The sequence below is a fragment of the Coptis chinensis genome, chromosome 3 (assembly GCF_015680905.1).
Source record: "Coptis chinensis isolate HL-2020 chromosome 3, ASM1568090v1, whole genome shotgun sequence".
Taxonomy (NCBI): Eukaryota; Viridiplantae; Streptophyta; class Magnoliopsida; order Ranunculales; family Ranunculaceae; genus Coptis; species Coptis chinensis.
Window position 1 is genome coordinate 68,029,926 of NC_141458.1, and position 15,869 is coordinate 68,045,794.

General features: G+C 36.4%; 1 protein-coding gene and 1 long non-coding RNA gene across 32 annotated transcripts in view; one reads left to right on the top strand and one right to left on the bottom strand.

Annotated features, from left to right (window-relative positions):
- LOC147510520 (uncharacterized) overlaps positions 1–15,869 on the bottom strand; it is a 40,525-nt gene that overhangs the window by 13,437 nt on the left and 11,219 nt on the right. For 16 of the 30 annotated variants that reach the window (XR_015218908.1, XR_015218906.1, XR_015218888.1 and 13 more), the window contains one exon: positions 3,256–3,317. The exons of 8 other annotated variants lie outside the window; for them this stretch is intronic. The gene's annotated coding sequence lies outside the window, so the exon portion shown is untranslated. Of the gene's footprint in view, positions 1–3,255; positions 3,318–14,475; positions 14,570–15,869 lie in introns of all 30 variants that reach the window. 6 more of the 30 variants (XR_015218896.1, XR_015218892.1, XR_015218891.1 and 3 more) reach the window with 1 other exon arrangement.
- On the top strand, positions 8,195–15,268 carry LOC147510521 (uncharacterized). Of its 2 annotated transcripts, XR_015218910.1 has the most exons (5): positions 8,195–8,249; positions 8,859–8,909; positions 9,334–9,437; positions 9,778–9,863; positions 9,941–15,268. It is a non-coding gene; the product is annotated as an uncharacterized LOC147510521 (long non-coding RNA). The 2 variants fall into 2 exon arrangements; XR_015218909.1 differs by lacking the exon at positions 8,195–8,249 and having other exon boundaries at positions 8,321–9,437.

The following is a 15,869-nucleotide window of genomic DNA, read 5'->3' on the forward strand; positions in this document are numbered from 1 at the left end:
ATATCCTCAATTACCCATGCAAAGACATCTTTATTCTCTGACAAAAACTGTACAAGCTTGCTCTTCCATTCATCCGGTAAGTTGGACCCTACTGATGTAAATTTCTTTTCATCCCCCATCCCCAAGTTCACTATTTCCGATCTCATTGAGGGTCTTCGGCCCCATCGAAGGCTCCGCCTCCTCCATGGCGGCACTTTGTAATTGCTATGTGGGCATCTTCCCGGCGTCTGAAGCCTCTCCTTCTGTTCCGGACCATATCTTTCACCATCCCCTGATGGCTATTCTTAGCCGCCACTTTGTCACCACGGACTTCGTACATTCCCGTCGTTGTGGGGAATCGAATCACTTGATAATACGTCGACGATACTGCTTTCATCTCATGTATCCAACGCCTCCCTAGAATTGCATTGTACTGGGAGTTTGAATCCACCACCATGAACCGGGTGAATACAGTCATAGGACCCAATGTCACCTATTGTCACGGGTAGCAAGAGTTCTCCCATGGGCTCAGTCATACTTCCATTGAATCCATACAAGTTGGTCCGCGAAGGTTTTAGCTGTTTTGCATCGATCTTCATTTCCTCCATGACCCCTCTGAACAACAAGTCTATTGCACTACCGCAATCAATTACTCTTCACCATGTAATTGCACATCGCTACTATAATGACCAACGTGTCTTCGTGGGGGGAATCAACAACTTTGAGATCCACGTTGGTGAATACAATCCAATCCCTTCCCTCTGCCAACCATGAACTTATCTGCAAGGATCCTATTACCTCGTTGACCTGCTGAATACTCGCAGTTCACCTTATTTATCTCTATGGGCGTTGTGACTCAAAACCTCTCCGCTGAAGATCACATTGATTGTTTCCCAGTATCCTACCCTAAACTGGTACCTGCTCATCTTTCTAAGCTCCCGTTATAAACTCTCTCAGCATTCCCTTCTCTATCAACCTCTGAATCAACCATTTCAATGCGTAGCAATCCTTAGTCTCATGATTCCGTATCTGGTGATATGCACAATATGGTTTACTCAACATCTCCATTGGTGTGCTTCACGGTCCCTCATAGCCCTGAAGACTTTTGATCAAAGGCAAGATCTCATTCAGCGGCCTGTTCAGTGGTGTCTGTTCCAACTCGCGGTATGGCTTTCTCTCCCTATTCTCCCTCCTGACTCCCTCTCTACTTCTTTCGGGCCGCGATGAGTACCCGCGATGCCCACTATTCCCCCTTTCTGATGTCTCAGTTTTCCGGTGATCTTCGCTTTTTTCTAAGGATAGTATTGCCCTCCCTAACCTTCTAGGATCCTTCTGCATTGTATCCTCAAACCTTATATACTTTTCCACACGGGGATACAAATCGTGCAAGGTCACGATCTCATTCTTAGCCACGCCACGGACTGATGTACTCCCATTCCTGGACGTAGACTTCTTTCAAACGCTATTACCGCAGTCCTTTCATCCATGTTCTCCACCTTCAATGTCTCAGCCTTGAATCGGCACAAGAAATCCCTCACTGATTCCGCAGATCTTTGCCTAACATTGAACAACGCCGTGATGTCTACCACCCGCCTTTTTCGATGTATGAAATGGTCTACAATCGCCTGCTCTAACTCCTGAAAACTATTTATGCTCCTTGACGGCAACCGGTAGTACTAATCCGACGCCCCCCTTTAGGTTGGCTGAGAACATCATGCACTGCACTGCAACCCATCATATCGAGCTTCTTGCCAAAAAGGCATCTGCTGCCGAAAATGGTGAATGTGATCCACGGGATCTCCTTTGCCGTCGTATCTTTCGAATCGAAGTTGATTTAAACGCTTCGGAACCTCTGAAGCCCAAATGGTGTCGACCAGCGGGTTACGGTTCAGACCGGCCACCACTTGGCTAGCCACTCCTACTTGAATCCTCGTCTGCTGAAGGTTCGCCTCACGGTCGTTAGTTATCATCTCCTAAACTTGTTCCATTGTGAGGCCGGTCACCGGGTTTTCGACCAGGCCTTTCTTCTTCATTATCAGACCCCTCGCTTGCTTCCTCTCTCGCTTCCTCCTTCCCTATTTCTCTTTCTCGTCTGAGTGCGCATTCTCCTCTCTCAACCTCATGATCTCTTCTTGTATAAGTCGCGTCTCCTCTGATGCTGAACCTGCGACTATTTCCTCTCCTCAATCTCCCTTTTCATCACTAACCAACTCCTCGTCTGACTTCTGCACTACTACCTTCTTTGGTCTACCTCTTCTTCTTTTTATTACTGTTTCCATCTCTCCGCTGCCTTCTTCTTTCTCGTCCCCACAGACAGCGCCAAATGTTGTATCACACTTTTCCTTACTCTTCTCTCTCTTCACTTTAGGTCTTTTTCTCCCTTCCCTAATCAATTTTCGGCCTCCTCTTCTCTTCTCTTCTTTTCTTTTTATACCCCCGTCTCATTTCATCTTAGTCGTCCACCTGTCCCCTCATCTCTCGGTCTCACTTTCCCCATGTGTAAGTGTCTCCGCAACGTACCTACGAGACCACAGAATGATCCTGTACCATGCGAGTTCGCCGTGTATCTTACTATCTTGCGCCAGGCTCATCCTACCAATGATCTTCTATAACCTCGGATTCTACCACCACAAAAACCTCGCCTACAAAAGTCAACAATCCACACTACCATCCTCCCAACCTCATTAAAATTTTCAATAGAAGCTATGAAATAGATACATAAAAGGCTGGCTCTCGACGGATTAGTTAATGAAGGCCTTCACCATGTTCAGGTAAACTTTTTTCGCATGCATTCACCTAGTTTAGTAGTTTAAACTCTAAATTTATCACTCTTTGTATGAAACCAACAGATGAGACCACCAACGGACAACAAATTCCAAAAGTAAAAACTAATATTCTTTGTGGATTGTAAACGAGTCCAATTTTACCGAATGCATTGCCTCCATAAACACACCAGACGAACATTATGGCGACTGGGCATGCAGAAGGCATCCGTAATGTCTGCCCATTGGGTTATTGCTACCAGGAAATATAAATCAAAAATGAAAATCCTAATCAGTCTAAAACTTCTAAAACTAACAAAAGGCTAAAACTAATACAACATATGCCTCTCAGCCATTTGTTAGTTTTGATAAATGATTTTTTTTTCTTTTTTTCTGGGTAAATGAACTATGGAGTTGATTCATTAACATGGAAGCCAACTAAAAAGAAAAAGAAAATACTTTTGTTAAACAAGTTGAAACCAAACGCGTGTCTTGCAAGCAACTATTTACTTACAGATAAATACAGAAGTATAAAGCAATCAAGAAGCTGAAGCAAAGCTGGCACAATCCCTGCAACTGAAACAGAACAATGCATAAGCAATGTAGCAAAGAAACTTCTTTATCGACAATACATGAAAGAAACATAAAGAATCTAAGCTTTGAAGTAGGAAATTATCTTTTTTTCAACAGTAAAGTGGGTCTATATGTATGTATGTCGTTCGGCACAAATACGCGCACCTTTGGCGCCCCCGACGCGCATCCCCCCGCCCCACCCACCCCCATTTTTTTTTTAAAATGAGGCCATACTCATGTTTTCAGAGCCCAACAGCCCATAAAAGTTCAAAAAACAGTCCAGGCCTTTTTTGTGTGGGCTGGGTGAGGTGAGAAAAAAAATTTAAACTCACCCCAAAAAAACTTGTTAACTCACCCCAGAAAAACATTTTAGTGGCTATGGTTAGGAGGTGGCACGACCACGCATCACCTTACACCTTATGAGGTGGAATTTGTCAACCCACTTCACCCTTCTTTGTTATATAGATATATAATAATAATATCCATACAGGATGACGAGGTATCCCACACAAATACAACGAAAGGGAGCACGAAAAACAAAAGATATACAAGGAGAATACAAAAAAATAAATAAAAAATAAAAAATGGGAAGTTTGATCATGCTTGGCTGAGCACGGAACCGAGCAAGGAATCACATCTTATACAGTCGCCAAACCGGGCTCTCCACTCCCAAAATTTTGACCAAAGGAAAATAAACTTTTTGTTCGATATAATAACCTATGCCATATACGCCACATAACCATCAAAGTGCCTCCTATTCCTTTACAGCCACAGATCCCACATGGTAAAGGGTAGAATGTTCCACAATTGGGCACCCTTCAGGACAATGCAGCCTTAGAACCCAAGAGAATACAACTTTTTCACTAACCGAGGAACAACCAATAAACCCCAGATTGACTCACAAAATTTCAAATCTCCCATGAGAAGGGACAATGGATGAGAGTATGACTAACTGACTCGGCATCAGCCATACACAAAGGGACAAAGTTAACAATTATTTTCTTTCTCCTAATAAGTTTTACTATGGTTAAGATCTTATTATGAGTTGCACACCACAACAAAAAGGAGACATAACAAGGTATTTTTGTTGACCAAATATAAGAGCCAAGAAATTCAAGAATAATTCTACCTCGACGGCACCGGGAATGAGAAACAAGGGAGAAGTACAATGAGATTAGAGGTCACCTCCTTTAACCTCATCGGTAACACCTTAGGGATGATTCTTATACACGCTGCCCACCAAGCTAATCGGGCGCAAATCGCTAATATCTTCAACCACTATTTTTTTTAGAATAAGCTAATCGATGTGCAATAAAGATATGAACATGACGCTGAAGAATTACAAACTAATTGCTTGTGAGCCACTACGGTTGTTGCGCGCGACAACTACAACTGAAACCTTGTAATTAATTAAACGAATACACACAAGAAGAGAGAAATTCTTTCTCACACAAACACAAAATGTTTATCAATCAACCCAATATAGCCAAAGGCCCACAACCCAATATATAGATTAAAGGAACAATAGATTTAGAAGTTAGCCTTCTATTTCATATTTAGAAACTAAAAGCACCTAATTTTCGAAATCAACTTTAAGCCTAAAAATAACCTCTGCTAACAACACCAAATTAGCAACCAAACAACATTATTAAAATCCATAATAATACCCAGTATGGACTAAAACCAAGGGTTTAGAACCATCATAAGCTTTATAAACGTGTTATTCAAGCTATTAGCCAAGAAAAGAGTTCTCCAAAACTTGTGGACAGTCTCCATCATGTCCTCTCTCACAATACCCCAACACTTTCTGAAAAATTCAACATTGAACCCATTAAGGCCTGGGGATCATTACTCAAAGTTAATGATTGCCTTCCAAACCTCTTCCTCGTCAATCTCACTCTCAAGGACAACGCTCTTGATGGGGAACAAGGCTCTCTAACATATTCTCTAAAAAAAAACATATTCTCTCTATTTCTAACACTAACTCTTTGATGGATAATCTAGATATTAGAATCCCCTAATATCTCTAACCTTTGTCTTTTATCTCCAAGACATCTCCCTCCGAACTTATCGAAAAGATCAATCAAATCTTAGAAGTCACATCATTTATTATTGAAGACTCAACTTTATATGTAGAACATACCGGATTATGCACTTTATAAAGTGGACCAAATGAAAAAAGAGCTGGCTGATACATGCAATAAAAAATGGGTTCACATGGCTCTATAAATTCTCTGAAATGATTATAATTAGATATAAATGAAACATCAAAACCGTTTACTTCTATAAAATCCAATGAAAGACGAATCAAATGATTGATAGCTTAACTATGTCATCTGCTCAAACATATAGCATAAAGTATATATATAGCCCAACATAGTCGCAAACCCAAGAGAAAATACAACCAAACCGATCCATCAGTCCAACAAGAAACCCAAAAAATAAAAAGACCTGACAAAGAAAATATAGAATTTTGTTGCAAGTCAAGAGAACCAGTTTTGTTGCATAAGCCCAACAAAAAAGACACCAAGGACACATAACTCACAACAAGAAATCGCCACACGTTGCCGTCGGTTGCAATTCCACCTTCCTGAATCACCACATCTGACAAACCACGAACACCACTTCCAACCTAAGCTTCAATGTAAATTTTGTCCGAGAACTCCAAGCCCAAGTTAACATCTTCATCTTCATCTTCCAACTCACATTACTCCCTGCTACATCAGTGCAAGTAGTTTTTATCCTCCTAGTTATGTCTGTTTTTTACATTCTCTTTCTTTGATCCCCTCCTTTCTCCACACTATTAACCCCCAAGAACACCATCCTATCCACCAACCACTCACCTCCACCATTGAGACATACCCTCTTTTCTACCCAATAAAAGAGATAGCACTTCTACACGCCATTCCAACCCAGTCAAGTCGGCAACCCTCCTCGGATATTTAAGTTGATGTTCCTAATGATCTTGATGCATTTTCTTAAGGTATACGAAACGGAGAAAACTTCTTACAAAATGTTGGGAGAACATAAAATGGTTTTGCGACTCAAATTTTCCTTTATGGATATGCCGAGGGCTGGTGCGATGGTATTCAGGAAAAGCATATGCAGAATGGCAATAGCAAAATTGAAAAAAATAAATGAACAAATAAATAAATGAAAAAGAAGATTGATAGCTCAATTTATGTCTTCACACAACTGCAAACTTTGCGACAATGGCTTCCATTTGAGAATTGTAAATGGTGATGCTAGGAGAGTTGTAACATTCTCACACCAAGGGAAACTAGTATAAAAAGGACTAAGGGCGAAGAAGAAGAATAAAGGAATAATTTGGAGGTAAGACTTGTAGAGAGTTATGCATCTCTCAACTATACATTTATTTATAATACTAAATCCTAGTGTCTAGATACCCATTCTAGCAAATAGGAAGAAAATAATACCTTACCCACATTTATTGAATATGTGTGATACAATATAAGATCATTCCTAACACCTAGAATACACAATATAAGATCTTTCCTTAAACCCAAAATAAAATATCTTCCTAAACCTAATATATATCTTTCTTCGAGTAAATTGAAGACTTTCATTTTCTTTCTGCACGTGTTGGATGTTATGAGTCGGAGGAATTGAAAGTGGGTAAGTGTCAATAATCTCCAGAAGCCAATTCGAGATTATCTGGTATTCAAGGACATTAAAAAGCAACAAAGCTAGAAGTGGAAGGGAAGGTTCCTAAGGGATGCCTCCCCCCTTTCTCACTAACCATAGACTAACAAAGATTCCAATCTGAACACAAAGTCCCCGAAAGAAGCGTCACGTTTTCCTCCCATATTTTGTTACCACTATTTTATAATATTGTTTAGTAGTAATTTAATGAATAAAAAAATTTATTTTTTCAAATTATTATATAGCATGTTCCAATGCTAGCAAGTAAATCTCTTTTCTCGACTAATGCTCAATAGTGATCGAGAGTTTTCCACATCCTTTGCGTGAAATGTGTATGTAGGACAAATTGTAATTGTTGTTTGTCGATGTAATCAACTTACACTAGTTGTCTAGTTGAGTTTGCGAAAAGATTAAGTAATATCCGGTTAGGACACTATACGAAGTATACAAGCAAAAGATCATGCCTCCAAGGTACTTTAAGTTAGATGAGTCATCCACAATTTTCCGACTGACAGGATACCCAGAGGGGCGAGGAGGGATAGAGTGCCATTCTTTTATGATGCAGGACATCAAGCATAAGTTGCTAATATTATTGTTTTGAAATTAGATTAGGAATTTGGAATGTTTAATATATTTATATATATATATGAGGGTGTCCACGTCTACAGGGGGATTACGAGAAATGTGGAGAAAAAAACTGCCCGAGAAACTGGCCCTCAAGTCTCCCACTCAAAATAGAAATCTAAACCCAAAAAAAAACCGCGCGATTTAAAAAACCAAAACCTTTCTTCTTTTCTCTTCCGCCGACGCTAAAAAAAATCCCCAATCCTCAAAAATCCCAAAACCTTTTTCGGAAGTTCTCCACGTTCAGCGAGGTCTACGGAAAATTCTGGGAAAACGCCAATGACTATTGGCTTATTTGTCAAAAAAAAAAAACCAGAATACGTTATAAAGAATTAATTAGTCAATTGGATATTCGGGAGCCAAAAACCCTTTAAGTTAATGCGATCAAGGCGATATAGTGATGAATATGAGTCTGATAGGTAGCTTATACTACACTACCTTTGTTATGAAGTAGATTGTTTTGGTTTTTGTGGTTTTTGAATAGCAGCTTTTATAGAAATTTCATCTGCTGAAACTGTTTTGTTTGGTACAGGGCGCAAGGAAATAATTCTCCTGACCAGATTTCTGAGAGAGAGAGGGCTTACATACCAAAGATGCAAATTAGAGCTTTGGTTATCACTACCAAACATCCCATAAAAAGAGTAGGAGGTAAGTATTACTTCTTATTCTCATTCCTTTTCCCACCCACTCCACCTCTTTTATTTCCTCTTAGCGCCATCCAATACCAAAACCCAACACATCAATCGAAACTCTCTCACAGAAGAATAGCAATCAACAATAAAACAAAACCCAACCTTCGTCAAACACTTGAAAAAAAAAAGAAAAAAAAAAAACCAATCTCAATCGTAAATACCCTCTGCAAAAAGCTTTACCTCTTCTTATTGTTTATCTAGGAGGTTGGTGTTTGCTTTCTGATTCTCTTTGAAATAGCATAGATTGTGTATTGTTAATTATGTTTTTATTGCACGGTTATTATTTCCTTTAATTGCATCGCATTTTTGTCTTTTGTGATAAAACACCAGCCTTGAGCCTATAATATGTATTTAAGATCTTAAAAGTTTAGGGTCATTGATTGATAGATAATATGAGGAGGAACAAGATTAGCTAAAGTGCAACAAGAGCACCCATAGGAGGAGTTACTATACATTTATAGTGGTTCTAAAAAAACAACTATATAAACGTTAAAAATGGGGTTTCTCATGTCTCGACCTGATTAAAACTCAATTGACTCGCTGACTCTCTTTTATTTTAATATAGGGTTTGGTTTTAGAGAAATCTTCTACGAGAGGATGTGATCTTTGAGCGATGGTAATCATTCCTCATCTACATTATCGATTCTCATATATTTGTTTTTCTTAAGTTTTTATTCTCTCAATTTAATTGTTTTGTACTGCATATGTGATTTTGTGAATCTGAATTAAAATTAGATTATATTTTAAGTTTGGGTTTCTTTTACATGTTCTAAGATGTGTGTCCTTGGTTTGCTAATGGGTAATGGTCATATGAAAGTGATTAGGGGGCCACTTATCATATCTTATAAGAATGAATAGCTACCAAGAAAAGAAGGATTAAAGGGATACATCAGAAATTTATCTGATACTCAGTGTGGATGGAACTCCTCAAAAGGTCTAAATGGGATCCTAAAATGCCTTGAGAATCATGCTTAAAACCACTATTGCTAAGCATACAATTGTGTCAATCTTAATTCTGGTATTATATTTTCACTTTTCAGGTACTTAATTATTAGATTGAGGAAGGAGGCTATAGTGGCTGGAAACTTGACCCTATATGGGAAAATGGCAACTCGATGTTAGTCATAGATGTTTCATTAACATGGTAAGCACTATATTCTAATACATTTTTTTTTCTTTAACTTTTTCGTCTGTGTATCACAAATGCATTGTTTAATCTCTTTACTCTTTGGGGATTCAATGGTTTGTAACATTTAGTTTATGTTCAAATTTTGTCTTTATCCACAAGAATAAGTCATTTTAAGCTCCTAATCTTATGCTATTTGTCTTGAACCCCTATCTAGCTCACAAAATAGAACGGATGCATGTTAACATAGTCTGGGCAAGTCTATAACATGTCTAGCAGTAAAAATTAAATTTAGTTTTTACGATTTCTAAATTTTGTAAAAACTAAATTTTGTTGATTTTATTTGTTTGTATTGTAGAGGTAGTAAAGCTTGGGAATTCTACTTGGATTAATGAGTGTTGCTTGGAGCTTCAAAAGAAGAAGAAAGATGTTTCCAAAACCAAGGTAGTAAACCATTTCTGATTTATTGACTTAACTGCTACAGTTTTAATCCCACCTTTCTCTTCATCCTACCAAGCCAGACTTCTATGCATTATAGCTTGGTTAATCTCTAATGGCGACATTAGCAGTCATAGGCTGGCTCAACGTACCCCCGTCTGCCCCTCTTCCACCACTCTAAAGGTTCCACTTCTTCATCTTCTACTTAATTTGATTTATGTCAGTCTACTCTATGTGTTTTAAACTCTGCCTTTCCTGCAGTTGCCCGAGTTAAGTTCATCAGTCTGTCAACTCGCCTTATCTATATATGTACGGTCTTCACATGCCCAATATTTTTCTTTCCAAATTCAAGGTACTTATTGAGTTTCATTTTTGGCCATTTTATCGTTAAAAGTAATTTTGGTCTAACTTTTATTGTGCTTAGTGGACACAAATTTAAGATTGTTATAAGTACCATCATTCGCTTTCTTACTTCTTCCACATATTAGTAGATAAATTTATATCTGAAGTTAATTCAATTACTTTGCTCGCTCCTCCTAATAGTAATGACAATTTGCCGAAATTGGTGGAAGACATCGTTCATACATCCTAAAACACCAGTCCACATGGAGCACTAAGACTAGCTCAATCAAGGTATTCAAGCAGCCTATTATTGTGGTTGGCCAGCGATCTCTCAAAGGTATTCATCCGCCATGTTTGAATGTTTAAAAGTAATTAAAGGTTCCATTAGTCTTATTTTAATTGACTTTTTAGTTCTATTGTTTTTGTTATAAATTTGGCTTAATTTTGAATGAAATGGGTGTGCATCACTTGAAGAAGGTTTGTTCTAAGTGTACGGTTGTTGTAGAAAGTAGGTAAAATAGTATGAATTAGAGCTTCGAGCAGTTAATTGGTGCTTAGACTCATATCAGTTCTTAATGGTAAAATCAAACACCACCTATGAAGTGTTCGTGCAAAACACCAATCAATAAGTTGTGCTCTCTATTTCTTACATAATAGAGGTAACATTTGGTTGAAAGATACCGTAGCAGATTGTTAATTCTATTTAATAATGATTGTATCCTTGCATTCTTGAAATTTAAGCCCAATTTCATATGTTTGAAACAAATAAAAGTGCATATATAATAAATTAATAATGGTCGTGTTGGTTTATTTGCCATTATCTATACATTCTATTCCACGATTTCATATCCACTGCTATTGATTTATTCTTTCATATCCTTTCCAGAGTCTAGACCCACTATGATTATATAGACCATTCACCTATGAAATCCTTTATTGTTGGAAGATTGGATCCAATTTAGTGAGAACATTGAGAATTACAGATTAAGGATATCTATTTCAATTATGTTGTCATTGGATAGTACTTGAAAAGTTCTTAGGAGTACTTATATTTGTTAGCTTCAAATTAGAATTACTGCTTTAATTTGGTTTATTAAGATGTAAAACCAATTAGAGAATATATTGTTGTGACAGAAATCATGTTGCTTTGATAAGATTAAGTGTGTATATAAATCATGGAGGAGTGAATCATGCCATGTTCTTATTCAAGTTTAGCTTAACTTGGTTGAAATGGTACAAATTGGTTGTGCTTTCATGGTATTTTCCCTCATAAATTCTGTTTTTGTGTTTTTTTTTTTAAACATTGAAATAATAAATTGAGGTTCCATTTATTTGCATTTAACCTTTATTAGCATTGCTTATAAGTCGTGGGATGATGAACCATTTTACAAACACCATCGAAATATTGTAAATATGTAATTAAGTCGTTAAGGCTTGGGTCATTATTGTGTTTAGTATGATTGCATAGTGTTTTCTATAGTTTCAGGCTTTCAGCGCATACCTATTACGGTATTACCTTTTGTCCCTTTTCAAATAAAATGTTTGCATTAATTGATTTCTGCAAACTGTTTGCAGTGGGGGTTTTTTTTTTTTTGAATAGCGGGGTTTGATTTTTTATCTTCGGTTCTTTGTTGTGGCTTGGAATGGATAAATCCAGTGACAATAGTCTTTGATACTTATGATTGATTGCATGAAAGAATGAAGATCAGTTGATTGAAAGAATCAACATCATAATTTCACTTTTGCACATGTTTATATATGTATTTACTATTTAGCTAACTTGCGGAGTATCTGTTTGATTCATTGTGACAGGATAAGAAACAGAATAGTCTCAAGGAATTTTTTAATGTTAGGAGCATACCATATCTAACACTTGGAACTTGGAAGGACCCCTCATGGACCCAAATCAACAGTCGAAATACATAATATCATTAGCAGTTGACAAGGCTCATTCACATTTGCATTCTACATACGTCTCCGAATTTTTTTAAATCCTCTCCTCTGGTAAGATATCGAGCTTTTGAAACTTTTATTTTTAATATACATAGATGGATTGATCTTCTTCAATGCGGCTGATCCATCACATGGATTCTTATATGCTAAGTTCTTAAAACTGACTGTGATTTCTGTTGTGATTTATTTCTTATATATTGATTAGTATTCTAATAGGTATTTGTATTGATGAGTGCATGGACTGTAAAAAATAATTGTCCATTATTAAAATCAATGCTTTGTAGGTCGTCAATGTCCAATTGGAGAAATGTTTAAGTAGTCTCGCGATTAGTATTTACCTTTCAAGGTAATATTTTCATGGATTGCTCTCATTTATTGATTTAAATTATTTATAAATAAGTCATGCGTGCTTGGTTGTTCTTTTCTCGATTGTATTCCTGTTTGTCGTTGTAATTTTCAGTGGGTTGTTTTAAGCAATATACTTCCAAATAGTTGTTGTGTATTGTTGAGTTATTAATTTAACGTAAGGTACTGATCCTATTTCAATGTTTTTTTTTCTTGCAGGCATTGTTCAAATTTGGAGATGTACAGGTACTCATCTTTATGCTTAATCTTAAGACTAAATAAATATAGAATAGTAAATAATCTTTGTATTTGAGTTCCATTCGTTCCTAATTTCTGCTGAATTTCATTTTTTTTCCTGTATCAACAAACCCAGATCAACTTTTATTTCATTATTATATTTCCTCCACATAAACTTCATAAAATTCCTAAAGTGTGACTTAACCTTTTGAGCTGTAGTTTTGTGAGTACATAACCAAAACTAGACGCATGAAACTGTAGCTTGATTACCAAAATCCTACATAGTTTCAATAAATAGTTTCCTCCTCATTTTAGTAATATTCATATAAAGTATTATTTAGTTACTACACTCTTATATTTGATTTTATACTAATATACCCTTCAATAATATCTACTCTTATACATAACCATACCTTCATATATCTCTTTGCTTGCGTTGTTTCACAACTCACATGTCACGACCAATCTAAAGATTATTGAATTGTTTATGGGCAAAAGATTTCAAGTTTGCGACCCTTCATTTATTTATTTTTTCTGTTTTGACTCAGTACAAGTCATGAGGATTCCCATGTATGTATAGGTCGTGAGAAGCTTTCCAACTCTTTATATGGTTGATGTTTGGTACTCTAAAGACACTCTTAGTAATTAAATAGCAGAGAATCCATAACCGAAGCATGATGGAACACTACTGCAATTGGAGAACAGGTTTGTCTTTCTCTCGCCTTTTCCTCATCTATATTTCATTTTATAATTGATTAAACTAAAACATGGGACACCATTTTTTTACTTTAGTAGGACTAACCAGTTTTGGATGAGACTAACCTATGTAGATGAAAAATCAATGTAATTAATTATTAACCAAACCAATCCCACAGATGATCAACGTAGCTACTTCAAACATAAAATGCACATTTCTTCACAAAACTTAGTGACCTTTCCTGTATCTAAGACAACTTCCACAAGGCTTAACCTTGGTTAGTTGGTTTTGAGCATAAAACTCTACCGTAGATTATATAACAACATGCCTACCATTTTATATACCTTTAACATGTTTTAATAGTTGCAATATTAGTTTTCTTTCAATTAATGTAATTACACTACCCTGTTAGAAGTACATATGGAGCATTCATATGGCCATCTTTTCTTTCCCTTAAATGGATGTCATTTCCATTTTATAAAAATTCCAATGTTGATCAATGAGCATCTTTTCATACCAGAGAAGTAGTCTTCTTCTTAGAACATGTAGGCTTCTTTTATAACTACCATAATAGTTTGAATGTCTTCGTAATGATATACTATGGTAGAGCGGGAATGCCGACTTTTATTTTTAAATGCACCTTTTCTATCAAACCTTTTCCAGCATAGTATGTAGCTTCAGGAACAAAATTAATAATCAAGAACTTGGAGAGCAGACATGCACTATTTTGTTGGTTTGGATTTAAAGAGTTCATGTTTTGGTCTAAACACGTTATGTTATGGCTGCTAGTACCATTTCATTTTGTGCATTGATGGTATAGATTGACTTATTCCATATATGAACCTTTATTTGTTTGTTACTCCAAGAAATAGTTGACAAGACCTTTTTTACATCCTATTTGTATTTCCCTTTATTCTGCAACATTAGTGTATGAGTGCAAATACGATCCCAATGAATTTGTCTTAGCTTCTATCTCATATTGCATTGCAATGACCTCGAGTCTCCATGCTCAACAATGGAAGTACTGGTTTTTTTCTTACAAACCTTATGAGACCTTTATGTTCAAGCTTTTGTCATAGTCAAATGGGAGAGCTTCACATTCAACTTTTTCAAGATACATGCAAGTGCAAACATGGTACTGAAAAAGCATATGAAAAATCATTAGTAATTGGTAAGGATTTTAATAATTCCGAGAATACTCTATCTTTTGGTGGTAAGTATGATTGAAAACTAAGTATAATTGTATCCTTTGAATTCATTAAACAACAAATCATCTTATGATTTTAGAAGTATTTGCTTTTGAAATTGGTTATATTGTTTGCGCAATTCGACAATATATATACGATTCAAATTTATCTTTTGTACATATATATATGAGTTTGTGTAGTAAACAAGTGTATACTACGCTGGCAGCCATGGGATGGACATAATTGGCTCCAGTGCCAACTCTGGCCACAAGCGATGCTAAGAATCAAACTGGAGTTGTTGATGAACAGGTTAGTTAGTCATTTACATAGACGTTTCTAATGGTGCAACTCTCTACTAACTTATGTGACGAAAGTAATATAAGTTGTATACGGACATATGGTATGGAACACTGTCTCCATAATGTGAATGATGCTATTTAATAACACTAAAGCCACTTAAGATACTCGATAAGGCGGCAACTAAATCCAATTAGACAATAATTCTAGCAAGTTTCTTGGTTTCTAAACACCATTTAAGAGTAACTACAGTCTATGCCCTCCTCATAGTTTCACAGTTTCTTTCTTTTTGGAATAATTGTCACCTACGTATCCCCAGCCCCTCATTGCATAAGATCTTATTGTTAATGATGTGATATTTTTCACATAAAAAAATATTCTTATATAAGCAAGTTCCATAGTTTCATAGCAACTAAAACTGATTAGACAAAAATTCTAGCAAGTTTCATGGTTTCTAAACACAATTTAAAAGCAACTATAGTCTATGCCCCCTCCTCCTCATAGTTTCTTTCTTATTGGAATAATTGTCACCTACGCAACCCCCAACCCCTCATTGCATAATATCTTATTGTTAATGATGTGATATTTTTTCACATAAAAAAATATTCTTATATAAGCATCTTTTTTTTTAGTTCAAACAGGGCTGATAATTATTTGTTAATACTGGAGAAATTGTAGCCATCGGCTGCATCCTCCAATTACATTCCCTCTTGCCTTTCGATGATAAAATCCAACCAATGTAGCCGCAGTTATCCAACAACTACATCAGCTCCACTTATTTGCATAAAATTGGGTGAAATTGCATGAGAAAGATGTGGGAGGTGGTAGATTCCAATTCCACATTCCACAACATCTCTCTATTATTTGGTATAGGTAATGAATTATTTACAGAAATTAATATGCATTTTCCATTGATTCAATGGTAGTAGGTTTACGATAAAACAATATTGTTTT